The sequence below is a fragment of the Panthera uncia genome, chromosome C2, assembly GCF_023721935.1.
Source record: "Panthera uncia isolate 11264 chromosome C2, Puncia_PCG_1.0, whole genome shotgun sequence".
Classification (NCBI taxonomy): Eukaryota; Metazoa; Chordata; class Mammalia; order Carnivora; family Felidae; genus Panthera; species Panthera uncia.
Genome location: NC_064810.1, coordinates 50,154,964 through 50,171,476, shown reverse-complemented (window position 1 = coordinate 50,171,476; position 16,513 = coordinate 50,154,964). Strand labels below are relative to the sequence as shown.

General features: G+C 34.3%; 1 pseudogene; it reads left to right on the top strand.

Annotated features, from left to right (window-relative positions):
- LOC125921556 (zinc finger protein ubi-d4-like) overlaps positions 1 to 11,433 on the top strand; it is a 106,085-nt pseudogene extending 94,652 nt beyond the window's left edge.
- The last annotated feature ends 5,080 nt before the right edge of the window (positions 11,434 to 16,513 follow it).

The window sequence follows — 16,513 nt, the reverse complement described above, 5'->3', positions numbered from 1 at the left end:
GTGTGTGTGTGTGTGTGTGTGTGTGTGTGTGTGTGTGTGTATGTGTGTGTATTTTAAATGGATAGAGCATTGAAAGCCTAGCATATTCCATACTTTGGGCTAAATGTTGGGCATATAATGATTAACAAGATCTGATCCCACTAATTCAGGCACAATGATTTATTATATGTTTTGGTAAGAGAAGTGTTATGATGGAGGCAATGAACAAGATCTCGTTGAGTTGTGAGTCATTGTGTCTGTTATGATGAAGGAATTCAGTGTGGTTATATATTTTGGCTAAATGATATTGGATAAAAAATTGGCTAAAATGAAAGGTTAATACATAAATATGGGGGGGATAAAGTAGGCAAGATTGGTTGGGGTCACATTTTTGGAGGGTATGTTATATATTGGCTAAAATGAAATGTTAATACGTAAATATTGGGGGATACAGTAGGCAAGATTGGTTGGAGTCAGATTTTGGAGGGTATGTTACAGTTTTATTTTTCTCTTGTATCTTTTTTGTTTTTTGTTTCGTTTTTCTCTTTTTGGGATAACAAATGTTATGCAGAATTATTCTGAGATAGGTTTGGCTGTATGTGTACCTGTGTGTGTGTTAAAAAATGTAAAATTTACTATATTAACCAGTTTTAACTGTATGACTCAGTAGTGTTAAGTATATTCATGTTATTATGAAATATATCTTCAGAACTTTTTTGCCTTGAATAATTGAAACTTAATGTTTACTGAGTAGCAGCTCCCTTTTCTCCCCCTTCCATATCCCCTCTATGAATTTGACTATTTTAGATACCTTACATAAGTGAAATCATGCAGTGTGTGTTCCTCTGTGACTGGTTTATTTCACTTGGCATAATATCTTTCAAGTTCATTCATATTTTCTTCCTCTTTTTTTAAAGCTGAGTAACATTCCATGGTATGTATTACCACATTTTCTTTATCCATTAATCTGCTAATGACTATTTAGGTTGTTTTTACGTCTTGACTATTGTGAATAATGTTGCAGTGAACTTGAGAATGTTAATATCTCTCTGAGATTTTGTTTTGAATTCTTTTGGATGTATACCCAAAGGTGGAATTGCTTAAGCATATTGTAGCTCTATTTTTACGTTTTTGAGGAATCTCCATATTGTTTTCTATAGCAGTTGCAACATTTTACAATCCCACCAACAGTGCACAAGGGTTCGGATTTCTTCACATCCCTGCCAAAACTTATTTTTCCTTTTATCCTTCTTTTCTCTCTCTCTCCCTTCCTTGCTTGCTTGCTTCCTTCCTTCCTTCCTTCCTTCCTTCCTCTCTCCCCCACCCTCTCTCTTTCCCTCCCTTTCTCCCTTCCCTTCCCCTTCCCTTCTTTCCCTTCCCTTCCTCTTTGCCTCCCTCTCCCCTTCCTTTCCTTTCCTTTCAGTAACCATACTGATGGGCATGAGATGATATTTCATTGTGGTTTTGATTTCCCTAATGATTAATGATTATGATTATCTTTTCATGTGCATATCAGTCATTTGTAAATCATCTGTGGAGAAATGTCAGTTCAAGTCCTTTGACCATTTTTTAATCAGGTTATTTGATGTTTTAGTTGTTGAGTTGTAGGTGTTCTTTATTCCAGATATTAACCCTTTATCAAATATGTGAATTATAAATATTTTCTCTCATTCTATACATTCTATAGGGTGCCTTTTCATTCTGTTGATTATATCCTTTGATTTGCTAGGATATGACATTTATATGGTAGCTCAACTCCCATATACACAGGACATAACAATGTATAGGAAAGATCTTGCAATTATACTGCACAATTACCCACTGTGTAGCTATCCATTACTCCAGAACAATGATGTTCAAAAGTTTACATACAGAGAAAGATCTTGAAAAATGAAGATTTTGATTAAGTTTGATTAAGTTTGATTGAGTTTCTGCATTTTTAGCAAGCTCTCAGGTGATGCCGGTGCAGTTAATCCTATGACCATACTTTGAATAGCAAGATTTTCTAAAATAGTTGACTTAAAGTTTTTATTCATATGAATTTTAATATTCAATGTGAGTGAAAATGATAATGGAAAGCATAATTTTAAGTTCTGTAGCCTTTTACATGTGCTATCATTTTATGGATTAAAAGACATTCATATTTCAACTTGGACTTGAAGATGAGAGACCCAATATCAAACTCCTTCATGAAACTGGTGTGTTGGTGAATGATGTGTTCATTCACTATAATACTCTGCAGGTTCATCCAAGCTGTGTGTATCACTAGACAGTTCTTTTTCATTGCTGAGTGATATTCTATGGTATGTGTGAGCCACAGTTTATTTAATATTCAGCTATTGAAGTCATCTGAGCTGATTATAGTTTTAGTTACAAACAAAGCTACTAAAAACATTTCTGTATACATTTTTGTGTGAACATAAGCTTTTTCTAGGATAAATGTCCAAGAGTGAGATTGCTGGGTCATGTTGTAATTACATGTTTAGTTTTCTCAGAAACTGCCAAACTTTTTCACAATGTAAAATTTTCAGGCTTTATATTTTATATTCTTACTGACAATGTATGAATGATCCACTTTCTCCACATCCTAGACAGTATTTGGTGTTGTCATTACTTTTTATTTGGCCATTCTGATGGGTGTGTGTTGATATCCTCTGTGGTTTTAATTTGCATTTCCCAAATGGCTAATGATGTCATACACCTTTTTATGTGTTTACTTGCCATTTGTATAACCTCTTTAGTGAAAAGTCTGTTCTTATCTTTTGCTCATTTTCTAATTGGGTTATTTTTTAGCTCTGTAGTTTTGAGTCTTCTTTATATATTCTGGCTTCTGGGTTCTTTGTCAGATTTGTAACTTGCAAATATTTTCTTCCACTTTACATGGATTTCTGTAAAGCAAAACTTTTCATGAGGTCTAATTTATCAGGTTTTCATTTTATGGATTATGCATTTGTGTCAACTTTAAAAACTTTTGCCATATGCCAGTGATTTATCATCATTCATTACTTATAGTTATACATTTTGTATTTATCTTCATTACTCATTTGAGTACATTTTGTATAAGATGCAAGATTTAGGTTGAGGGTTTTATTTATTTTTTTTTTGTTTTTTGTTTTATTTTTTGTTGTTTTTGTTTTTTGCCTATGAATACCCAGTTGTTCCAATACAATTTGTTGAAAAGGCTAACCTTCCTCCATTAAATTACTTTTATTAGTTTGTGAAAACTCAGCTGAGTTTATTTGTGTGAGTCTTTTTTGTGTTATTATTTTCCATTGATCTGTGTACCTAATCCTTCACCAATATCTTATTGTCTCAATTGCTATACCTATAAAGTAAGCTTTAATTTCAGATAGAGACTCTTTTTACTTTCTTTTTATTTATTTATTATTTTATTTATTATATATATTATTTATTTATTATTTAATTATTACAGATCCTGTGCCTTTCCACATAAACTGTAAAATAAGCTTATAAATGGATACAAAAATCTTGTGGAATTCTGGTGTGTATTGGATTAAACCTATAGTCAATCTGGAAAGAACTGTCACTTTTCCTATGTTGAATCTTTCCATACACAGACATGGTTTATTCTCCTTTTACTTAGGTCTTGTTGATTTCTTTTATTAACATTTTATAATTCACACATAAAGACTCTAAACATGTTCTATCAAATATAAACTTAAGTATTTCTTTTCTTTGGCATGATTATAAATAACATTTTATCATTTATGTGATTGTTTTTTCTGTGTCCCTTTTATATGCTGCAATTTAGCTGAACTTATTACTTCTAGGAGCTTTTTTTTTATTATTAATTTTTTATGTATACAATGACACCATCTGCAAATACAAAGTTTGGTTTTGTTTGTTTGTTTGTTTTTCCTGTCCTATCACCATGGCTCCTATTTCTTTAGCTTTACTTCTGTGGCTAGAAATTCTAGTACTTTGTGGAATAAGATTGGTGAGAGCAGGCATTCTTGTTTTGTCCTCAATCTTTAGAGGATATCATTCAGTCATACACCATTAAATACAATATCAGCCATAGGTTTTCTGTAGATATTCTTTATTAGGTTGAGGATATTCCCTTAATTCCTAGTTTTTTGGGCATTTTTTTTTTTCTTTTTTAAAGTAGGCTTCACACCCAGCACTGAGCCTAATGTAGGGCTTGAACACAGAACTTTGAGATCTGGATCAAGATGTTGATAGGGTAGGATTGCATTGATTTATTTTCAGATATTGAACAAGCCTTGCATGCTTATAATAAATTTCACTTTGTCATGTTGTATAATTATTTTTTATACATTTTAGGTTGGGTTTGCTTACATTTTGTTGAGAATTTTTGTGTCTATGTTTATGAGAGATAGTGCCCTAGCATTTTCCTTCTTCCTCCTTCTCTCTCTTTTTTCTTTCTTTCTTTCTTTCTTTCTTTCTTTCTTTCTTTTATATTTTATTTGACTGGTTGTGATATCAGGGAGCTACTAGCATCATTAAATTACTTGGGAAAATTTTTTCATCTTTAATATTCTGGAAGAGATTGTTTAAGAATTAGTGTTAATTCTTTTTGCTTTTCAGTTTGGCAAGTTTTTATTGATCTAACTTTAAGCTTACTGATTCTTTCTTTGGCCTTGTTGAGTCTAGTGATGAGTCCATCAAAGGCATTCTTTATTTGTGTTACAGTGTCTCTGTAGTGTTTCTGGATGTGTCTATTACTCTAGATTTCCAGGTAGCAGTTTTCCCTACAACCTCAGTCCTCTGATGCATCCAAGATGGAGGAACTTCTGGGTACTTTTCAGGTCAAAATCAAAGTCCTTATTTTTTTAAAAAATTGAGTGTAAAAAATTTGGTAATAAAATATATATAATTTATTCATTTTTAATATATCCTATAATTAATTTTTAGTAGATATAGGATAGACAGTTTTATTCAAACAAAAAGTTTGATAGGAATGTCCTAGAAAACACAACATGAATAGTCATTGTAAGCTTTCAAAATAATTTAATCAGTCAAATGCACAGAACTAATCCAAAATTGTTTTCTGAACTTTCTCAAAACTAATTAACAATATAATCTGTATAACCTAGTACAGTGTTTAGTTAAATATTGAATAATACCATCTGCTTCATGTGTGTGCTAATTTATAAATTCCTTGGAAGATGAGATATGTTTATACATTATGTATATCATTTAAAACAACCAAATATTTCCAAACACATCATATGTTCCATAAAATACTGTGAAAATAGATTACGAGGTGATATACCCAAGTATGTGTCTGTTGAATGTTGGAGAAAGCAATCATATTCTTTCTATTTTGTCTTTTATCTGTTCTCTCAAAATATACTTGATTCTTACCCAATTATTAGAATGCTGTTTTGTAAAACATCAAAGTTTTAGCTTTGCACAAGGATATCAGTGGTTTATGTATACATTTTAATGGTGCATTTCTTTATACTTGTATATTTTGCTCTATGTTGACATTATTTATCATATTTGAATATTGATTTGTTACATATATTCTATGTAAAAAAACACTTGGTCATTCATTAAATTTTTCATTCAATTTCATATATCATGAAAGGTAATGATTTTATATGCTGAGTTACTGATTGTAATTTATTTATAGTTATATGTGCAAGGGTTCAGAATGAATTGTCCCAAGATATGTCACTTTGGCATGCAAATTATTTTGAGCTGAAAATTATCAAGGCCCAAAAAATTCGTGAAGAAATTTTGACCTTCCCCCAACTGGCTAAAATAATTTAGATAGAGTATCTGCTCCAGAAAGGGAGCTATCACCATAGAGACTTACATTATAATATGAAGTAGGTGTAGTAGACAGAGAGGAATTTAGCAAAGTCTGTTTGTTAAAATTCTTGTTCCATTGTTTCTGTTAGGCCCAGCTAACAATTGTTTAACAAAGATTTCCTCTTTTTAATCTTCCTGTGAATCACTTTCTTTCCCTTTGAAGTCCCAGACCCCTACCTACTTCTTATTTCAGAATGACATATACACCTCATTTTGCCTGGCTAATTGGTTTGTACAATGCAAGGCTATTGAATGTAAACATGAAATATCTGCCTTGTTAAGTATAATAGACAGTTTCTATTATCAGGTACTTGTGACACTTTCAGCTTTGATATTTTCTCTTTTGAAAGGAAGATAATATTCTTAATTTGTTCCTTGGAAATATTACTTCTGATTACCAAAGCTAATTAAATAATTATAAATATTTGTAATGGCTCTTTAAGCTTAGAAAGCAAAAGTATTATTAGTTGTGCATTATAGCATAACCAGGTTTATGTCCATGAAAATGGACGTTTTCAGAAAATGAACCATATTTAACATTTAGTACAAGTAATGTGACAGTTTTTAAAGAAATGAAGAAAGAGCTAAAAAAAATTACCTTGTAGTTCAACAAATATTTATGGAGCATTCATTACATAGAAGGTAATAGATTAACTGCTGTGGAAATTTATAGTGATAAACCAGTCATGGACCATAAAGTAGGGAAAGATGATGGAAGGAAAATGCTCTTGACTAAGTACCTATTAAAATAGGGTGTATACTGTTAGATGCTTTGCATAAATGTTTTTGTATTGTTTTTGTTTTTGCTTACGTATAACAATAGTTCAAGTAAATAAACACTCCCATGTTTGTTAGTTGATAAATATTTGTTAACTAAACAGATTTTAAGGAATAAAACACTTTTATCAAATAATGACAGGCAGAATTTTAGCTGCATTCACAGGAGGGAAAGTTTGCTTCCAGAACAGGTGTGAATTCTAGGAACACTTAAGAGGTGAGTTGGCACTCTAAATAGTCTCTGAGAGATATGTAGGATTTGCACATATCTTGACGGAGAGACAGCCATTCCAGTAATTAATGGAAGAGTGATTGCACTATAGTGATTAGTTTGATTTGCCTGAAAAGTGAAGTCTTTGGAATACTGGGCAATATTGATGAACAAGTAGGTTTGTATCACTGTTTTGAAACAGTTGATTCAGCTTAAGTGTTTCAATTCTAAGTTGTAGGAAAGTGAAGCCCCTGGAATATTTCAGCTGAGATGAGCCAAGAACACAATTGTGTGTCAGGGTGTTGGGTCTAGCAATGTGTGGGAAATGAACTAAGTCAGGAAGTGGCTGGAAGTGAGATCAGTTGAAAGATATTAAAATATCCCAGGATATAGGTAATAATGACCTGAGCTCTGATAGCCACATAGGAATGGAGAGGTGGGCCAAGGCAAGATAAATTATCAGACAGTATGTCTCAGACTCTATCTAGTCCCATTCATATCTATCCTGCTAAAATGCATGTTGGCTTTTCTTCATACAACTGTGTGTGAAGGCAAATTTGAAGTTAATAATACTCTAACTTTCCAGCATTGTTTCTTCTTTAATTTCATTATCACTATGTGGAAATTATCTTTCATTTCTCCATTTTTCTACATGTTAGCAGTGGTAAAACATAAATCAAATGACATTTTACAACAACCTAAGTATATACCACAAGCCAAGCAGCATAGTTTGCAATGATAGTGATAAAATGCAGTCTATTTTATTTCATTTTATTTTATTTTATTTTATTTTATTTTATTTTATTTTATTTACGTTTACTTATCTATTTTGAGAGACAGAGAGAGAGAGAGAGAGAGAGAAAGGTAGAGAGAGAGAGAGGAAGAGAGAGAATCCATACTGTGAGCGTAGAGCCTGACACGGGACTCCATCCCAGGAACCATGAGATCATGATCTGAGATGAAATCAAGAGTCAGATGCTTCACTGACTGAGCACCCAGGCACCCCAGTCTCATTTTAAATCTCCTAATATGCTTGATACGGAAGCCTGGATTTATATAAAAGTGTTTTTTTTTTGGGGGGGGGGAATGTCTGTCATTTCTAAATTCATTTTGCATTATGTTTCTAATCAGGTTCGTCACAAGTAATTTTCTTTTCTTTTCTAGACTTCTTATTCAAAATGTCTATGGTTATCATTATAAAACTTTCCTTAAAGATAATACTTTGATTCAAACATGCTAAGGGGTTATCATGAATATATAACTCAGACAAGTAAAGCAAATGTCAAACTCAATTTGGCAAATCGACAGTGTCTTACACAGACACAAGAGGAGTATTATCAGATTGCTCCTACTCATTGAAAAATGTCATAAGGTGTGTTACTTCTAACATGATTAATGAAAATGATATATTTGTGCCATTACAGTTTCCTGGAGTTTTAAAATTTCCTATACAAGCTGTAAAGGTGTCAAAAAAGGAAAGGAACTTGAAAAGTGATGCCCCTTTGAGTATTTTTGAAGCAATTCAGTAATATTTAGATGTTTGTAAAAGGGTGGGTTCCAGGCCTCTTTAGGATGTCTCATCCACCCTCACTTAGCTGTTTTCTCCTATACTGAACTTCTAGCGATGGGTGTAATGGAGAGGTATTGGAGAGGAAGAGAGGAATAATGGGTGTGTGGACATAATTAATCTCTTCTGCATTTTATATTTTCAATTTTTTTCCAACACTTCACAACACTTCTTTACATATATCTCATATCAGGAGAGTTGTTACAATGGTTTCAGTTTCATTAAGGGGTAAAGCAGCATAATTTTCAAGAAGATCAGTGTTATGTTAATTTTTTAACCACTGGAATTATACTCAGATGAATATATACTGAAGATGAATCATACTCAGATGAATATATATTATTATATATATGAATATATATATATATATATGAATATATATTATTATATATAAGCAAGAATTAGAAAGCTTTTGATACTTTTACTTCTTTATACAACTTCTTTATATTTTCAGGGTTCTCATACTATTTACATAGCCAGAGGATAAAATAGCATTTTCTATGTATATGTTATATATTGAGACAAAAAACATAATTACTGTATACAGTAGTGTTACTGAAGTGATCTTTGCTTCAATCTAAATTGCTTCTTAGCACTTAAGTTCAAGGGCATTTTGCTAAATGAAATAAGTCAGACATAAACAAAAATACTGTGATTTCTCCTATATGTGGATTCTAAAATAAACAAAACATCTAAAACAAACAAACAAACAAACAAACAAAATATGCAAACAAAACCCAAAGTCATAGGTACAGAAAACAGATTGGTGTTTGCCACAGATGAGGGTTCGTGGGTGGAATAAATGGATGAACTACTTTTTTTACTTGTTTGTTTATTTTAGTTTAAATAAAAATATATAGTATATTTAAATCAAATTAAATATTAAGTGAAAATGTCTATCCATAAACCAAAAGGACAGACTTGTTGAACTTCTTTATATCCATATGACTAAATTCTTTGCAAAGCTTATAGTAATTATACACACTGTATTTCTTATAACATATTTACCAAATTTCTTTCTTTAGTTATTTTAACAGAAATATCTTTTGTTATATTTATTCAAAGATAATTCAAGGATACTTACAATTCATTAATTATATTTTTATTACCAAACTTTTTTTCTGCCCAATTAAGCCTGATAGTCAAGCTTCTGAAGTGCCATTAATCTTATTTATAGGTGGAGGTAATAAAGTCAAATGTTTCCAAGAGTCAGGCAATAAGTAAGATGAAGGAGGTAAAATAATATTATAGAGACATTATATGAAAACCAGAAGTCCAAAACTCATGTTCAAGCAGTCATTGCCATGTTATAATTTAGGACTAGCATTGCTTGATATACTGTTTGGTTTTTTTTTCCCCCAAAGAATCCAGAAATCCAGAGCTTTATAGATGAATAGTGAAATGTCAAGATTTTATTATTATTTTTTTAATTCAAACAAAACATGCTGTGTGTCATATCTGTCTCCTCTCACATAGGCAGCCAGTTTTTCTGGAATGTCATGGTTTACTATAATTTCTGGCAATAAAATTCATGAATAATTATGTAATGAAGGCAAACACTGGATCTGCAAACTGACAGTTACTCCTATTAAAATTTATTTTGTTGTTTGTTTTATTTTTTCTGTTTTGTGTGTGGATGTTTGTTGTTTTTTGTTTGTTTTTGCTTTACTCTTCCTTACTTTAGTAGTCACCTATCTGTCAGGCATTATATAACCATCTTGCGTCTGACTTGATGTTAAGGACTGAAGTTATGGCAGTGAACCAACAATGACACAGTTCAGCGTCTTTTTTTTAGAAAAGCTAGACAATAAATAAGTAATTAAAAATCATGGTAAGCCCTGAAAGAAAGGAGCAGGGAAGATAGCAGCTGTGGTGGCATTTGCGGTGAAGCTTCTTGATGATCAGAATTACAAAGATGCCATGAGCAATGCCATAGATATAATATCCACCTCTGTGCTGAGCCCAGTGTGTGCCTTCCTTTCTTGGACTCACAGCCTAGAATATTCCAGAGCAACTGTTATCTCTGGATGGGAAAGAGACACCAGGGTCCAGGATTGGCCTCTGGGTACCTGTACTCCTACCCTGTCCTACATATGGCTACCATATGTACTGTGCCACCAGAAAAAGAAGTGGTTCCACCCTTGTGAGGATCCGGGACTTTTTTTTTTAACAATCTATTAAACCAGACACAGACCAGACCCTGAAGAAAAAGGGGTTGATCTCTCAAGATGGCAGCAGTTTAGAGGCTCTATTGTGCACCGACCCCCTGGAGAAGTGAGGTGCTCTAGATCCGGAGAGGATAATGACAGCCTGGGTAAGTTTCCTGTGACTGACAGTTGAGCAGGACCAGATGACTTCCTGGATGACCCTGATGATGAGGACTGTTAAGAAGACACTCCCAGGTATCTGGGTAAGGGGGAAATCCAAGGGTAGAGGTGTGGACAGTGCCTATACAAATCTGGACACTTCCATCCTGGGGGATCAGGACAAGCCCTGTGCCTGTGACATTTGTGGACAATGTTACAAGAACTGACCAGGCCTCAGTCACCACTCCCACTTGGCTAAGGAGCAGGGTGAGGATAAGGAAGACTCACAGCCACCCACCCCAGCTTTCTGAGATCAGAGGAGCAGAAATCCAAGAAGGGTCTGGACAGATTGGCCCTGCCCAACACTATGGTGACTTCTGCCTAGGGAACTCAAAGATCAACAAGAAGACAGGGCAGTCCAAGGAGCTGGTGTCTTGTTCTGATTGTGGCCACTCAGAGCGCCTGTCTTTCCTGAACTTCACCCTGGTGACGATGGCAGCTGTGAAGACCTGCTGCTGGCAGTGCATCTAGCACAAGTGCTGCAACATCTGCAGGACCTTGGAGACACTGTGCAGCACCTTGAAGATCACTGTGACAACTGTGATGGTGGCTACCATATGTACTACCTCACCCCATCCGTGTCTGAGCCTCCTGAAGGAAGTTGGAGCCGCAGCTTGTTTCTGGACCTGTGGAAGGAGAGAGTTTCCATCTACTGGAACCAGAACTCCTCTTGATATGCTCCCCACCCCCACTGCCTCCATACCTCTAGGGCTGTCTTTCTCTTCCTCTCTTGTTTTGCATGCCCACCTTTCCCTCTTCTTTCGCAAGTGCAGAGAACCTCGGGTAGTTGTGCTAGTCTGCTTTTGGCAGCAGGAAGCTCAGGTGGCAACTCTGCCCCGCTCTGGCCACCGGGAGATGTTGGATAATGTGCCTGTTTTTTAACTCCATGAAAAAGTCTACCTCCAAAATCCCCTTTTGTTCTTCCTAGACATGCAGCTCCTGCCCCTAACTGAATTGGGAGCCTCTGCCTCCTGCTGTGTGTATCCTGGCTTCTGGGTCACAGGGAGGCCACATAGACATCCCTTTCTTCCCTTGCATGCTCACTAGCAGCTGGGAAGATCTTCACACCCTGATCCCTCAGTTTTTTGCCTGGGGACACTGAGGTGGAGTAGTTGGCACAGGGGTGGGGGTGGGGCACTCCATGCCAGGACACTCTGGAGTGGCCTTCCCCTTGGCTGTGGGCAGGCCCTAATTCACTGTCACTTTGGAGTTGAGGTGTCTTTTTTCTTTCCTTACTTTCTTTCTGTATTCTAAACATTTGTACAAATAAATACTTTTACACGGAAAAAATCATGGTAACTGCTGAGAAAGATGTAGAAGTTCCTACCACTCTCCCCACTATACTGTGGATCGTTATTTGCTATATAGTATTCTTGGAAATTTGTTAGTACTGTTTTTGTGTCTATGAAAACTTATGTAATTAAATTTAACCAAAGTATAGGCCTCACCATTCATAGGTGTGAATATTATGCTATTCAAAAAGACCCAGAAATCACTTGAATGCTGTTCATTTTCCCAATAGCTAGTGAGAAGTGTTTTCAAATTCTTGAAAATTTTATCTTGTTGCTGGAGTCATATTAGAATTATATAATATTTCTTGGGGGATAGTGACATTTTTTTTTCCCTGAAGCCATTTGGGGATAATAAGATAATTCCCAGCCTGGTTTTGTTGTAAGCATGGTCCTCAGCCTTTCAAACATGTTATCAGATCACCTCTCCTGTGCTTTCATTTTAAGGTGCTTGAACAAAATAGTTCTCCACCAAAGTCTGTAAGGGAGTATTTGACTTGTTTGAATTAAATCTATGCCGTCAATAAGAAGCTCATATAGGGAGGAGGTGGAGTGGGGAATCAGTTCTATTTTATTCTCTTTTTTAATACTTTGCAGACCTCACCATGGTCTACAAGGATTATCTGCTTCTTAAAACACTTCTTTGCTGTTCTGAAATGTTTACTTCCAACAGGAACTTTATGGATGTTTAACATTTCTGCACATTATATTACTTTTGCTCATCCAGTTAAAATCCCAACAAGCCTGGGCTTGACATTGAGTTGGAGGTACTATCACAGCTTTCTGTTCTCCTTATAAAAAGTGAGCAGTTCATTATGTTTTGTCAAAATGTTCTATGTCAGTGCTGTCCTCATTAATGCTGTGCCTTCTTGGTGACTCTGTAACAGTTCAAATTGCTTTAAAAAGTTACTCTTAAGAATGCCAAAAAGGAAAGGAATTCATATATCTTTATGTCTCTCATTTTGGATGGTATATATTATTGTTTCCCTAGGGAGGCAAGCAAACAAACAAATATTGAAGATATTAGCAACATGAAGTGAGGAATGAGTTTGCCATTATAGGCCACTAGGTTATCTTGGTTAAATTCTCTAATTTGTCTGAATCCTAGTTTACTTCCCTATAAAGTGAACACAATAAAATGTATTGACTTGTTGAAGTTGATGCCATTTTAAAATGTGTGTGGAAATATTTTTTATAAAAATACTGAATTAAGTATCAGGGGATATTGAAATATTGCTGTATGTTTTTATTAACTCCTTTACTCTCTGAAAATGAAGGCTTGGGTATGGGGCAGTAGGAGATCAAGTTGAATATATATATATGCCAAATATATATATCACAAAGATACTGAGATTACATATTATCAGCTTTCCCATGTCACAGATTCAGTTGTCTCTAAGGGATCTTCTGACATAAGCTAGTTTACCATAAATGTTTTGGTGGCTTTTTGTCTCATCTTTGACTCCTAGGGCACAGAGAAGCATAATACCAATGGCATTTAGAAGAAACCCTAAGACATTGAGTATCACTTAAGATGATAGAACAGCTATTCTGCCTGAATTGTAAAATGTCAACTCACATGTTCTTCATTGGTATATATTCAAGAATATATTAATTGGTGTATCTTCATTGGTGTATATATATTTAAAAAAAAAGACTAGAACTAGAAATAGTGACAGGTCTTGGTATTATGTTCAATAGCAGAGCACTTCTCAGATAATACACATTCACTTGATTGGCTGTTGCTGTCTGATGACACTGTGGACATCTCTGGGCTTTCAGAACTGTACTGTAGAAAGTCAGTCAGGACCCCACCAACAACTGGAGATCTTTGTGTTTTCACTGTACCTTATTTCTTCTTCAATGCATGCTAAAAGAGCTCACTAGAAACCATTAGTACATGATTCCATTCTTCAACAGGGATAGCCATTTCCAAATTAATTATTGATATTTTTGTTTGAGACGTATTTTCCATCAGTGGTTTATATGGAACAATTCTTTCCTAAGTACTATAGTCAGTCTGACATAGATCACAACAAGGGGAAAGTTAGTAGTTTTCTACTGTGGCATCATGTTCAGCTGTATCAATTCAACATTTTAGAAAATGGCACAGCTTCAATTTTCAGAATAAAAATAAAAAATAAGAGTAAGGAAACGGAATCTCTATAATATCTGAGCATTATTTGACTGTTGTTCTTTTTGTGATGTATTCTTTCAGTGCTTAATCTGTGCCCAGTCCAAGACTCAGTGTTGTGCAAAGTTCGGGGCGGGGGATAAGAGGAAAGAAAAGAAAGCAGAGTTCTTTCTTAATATGATTAACAGATTCCAATTTTATTTTATTTTGGCTAATATTTTTTGTTTCATTTTCCATTTGCATAACTCAAAGCTAGGCTTTTTGAATTTTCATCCTTGGCAGTGGAGTAAAAGTAAAACAAAGAACAGAAGGTGACATCATCAAAAGAAACTCTGGAAATTGCAGAAATAGGTTAAGTGGAAGCAAGTGCTTCTGCTATAAAGTTAATATTTTGTTAATGTACTTTTCAAAGACTGAGATACTGTGATAGTGCAAGCAGTTTATAGTCATACACTATTCAAATGTGTGTGTGTGTGTGTACATTAATTTTTGACAGTAAGAAATATCACAGCACTCTTTCAATTACTGGGGTTTTCTTTCACTTGGATGTGTCCAGCAGCTCGAATCAATCCAAAGTTTCAGTTGCTTGAATGCCCCAGATCTCTTTCTTGAGCAGAGAATCAGCATGTACCTGAAGCTCACTGCTCTCCAAATCTCCGTGTCCTACACCTCCTCCTTTCTCTCTCATTTCTGATGTAGGACCTGACTAACAAACTTTATTACTGAGAAAAGGAGGGAGCAGTTAACTAAACATATAGACAATTGCTCAAGTGCTGTGGGAAAAGATAATCATGATCTTCTCAAGCACTTGAAAGAGTAATTATTTGGACAAGTGCAGCACTGAGGTGGAGAGGTTTTGTGCAATCCAGTGCAAATAACCAGGGACAGGCAGGGACCAAGTCTAAATCCAAGTGCATTATAAATATTTTTAGGTAGGCTGCCCTTGATGAGTGTCTTCATCTCATCTTCAGTGCCCCTAGGCAACTTCCTGTCATTTAGTTGGTTAAATGGAATTTAAATAACTAGTTAAATAGAATAAGGACTTTTAAAAGCTTGAAAGTTTATAGAGATAAACTAGTCCATTCCCAGAGTGAGCCTTAAACCATAATTTTCCTTTCCTGTTCTTGCAATCTTTTGTTTGCACAAAGTTTTCTTAATTTTTTCTAACCTTTCCTGTGACTCAGGTGGGTACAGATTAAGCACTGTATGAATTCAGTGAAGGTGAGTGCGATTTTCATTTTTTTCTTACAATTATTGTTTGCTTCATTGAATAATTATTGAATGATTGGTTCACCACCTTGATAGGAAAATGGTGTTCACACACCTATAACTTGAGGCTGCAGAAACAGCCAGTAAAGGCGACTAGAAGAAAAAAATGGAAAATCTACTGAATGGTGGTAAAAGAAGTCTAGATTGATTTAAAAATATCTGAGTGAAAAAATAAGAAAATAAAAATAAAAATAAAAAATATCTGAATGAGGTAATATAGTGTGGTGGCTCAGACTAGAAGGAAAGGAACCGGCCTGAAAGATGGAAACCTTGAGTTCTGTTCCTATATATATATATATATACGTATATATATATGTATATATATGTATATATATGTATATATATACGTATATATATATGTATATATATGTATATATACGTATATATATACGTATATATATATATGTATATGTATACATATACACACACACACACACACACACATATATATATATATATATATTTTTTTTTTTTTTTTTACTTAGGAATTAAGTGACCTTAGGAAAAACATTTGCCCTTTTAAAGACTTGTTTTCTCTTGGGTGCTAACGTGTGCCCAGCCAATCTCAGTAATGATTATGTCAGTCAAATGAGGTAATGTATGCTGTATAGCAATATGTTCTCTACCTACATGTATACAGATGTAGGCTAGATACTCTCATTACAGATGAGGCTAGAACTGCATTGAGGAGGTAAGAGTAAAACAATTTTTGCAGTGATATATTTGACTGTTTTAAGTATAAAATTCCTTTTACTTGAATGATATGTTTAGAAGAAGCTCTAGTTCTTTTAAATCCAAGAGGAATATAAAAGCATTTGGATCATTTCTTCCCTACTGCCTAATTTCTTATGGTTTCAGCCTAAGTTATTAGTAGAAAAGGAAAATTCCCTGAGACATTAAAATGTAAATGAGAAGATAAGATGTGGATATAGTTTAATTTAACAATGTTTGTGAAATTATGTTTTGTTCCTAAAATTTAATTTGAAAATTCGTATGGGCTTTTTCTCCTTTCTTCTTAGAATACTCTTATGCAACATTGATCATATGATCAGGTCAGCTTCCCACTATTATACACACACACACACACACACACACACACACACACACATATGGGTGTGT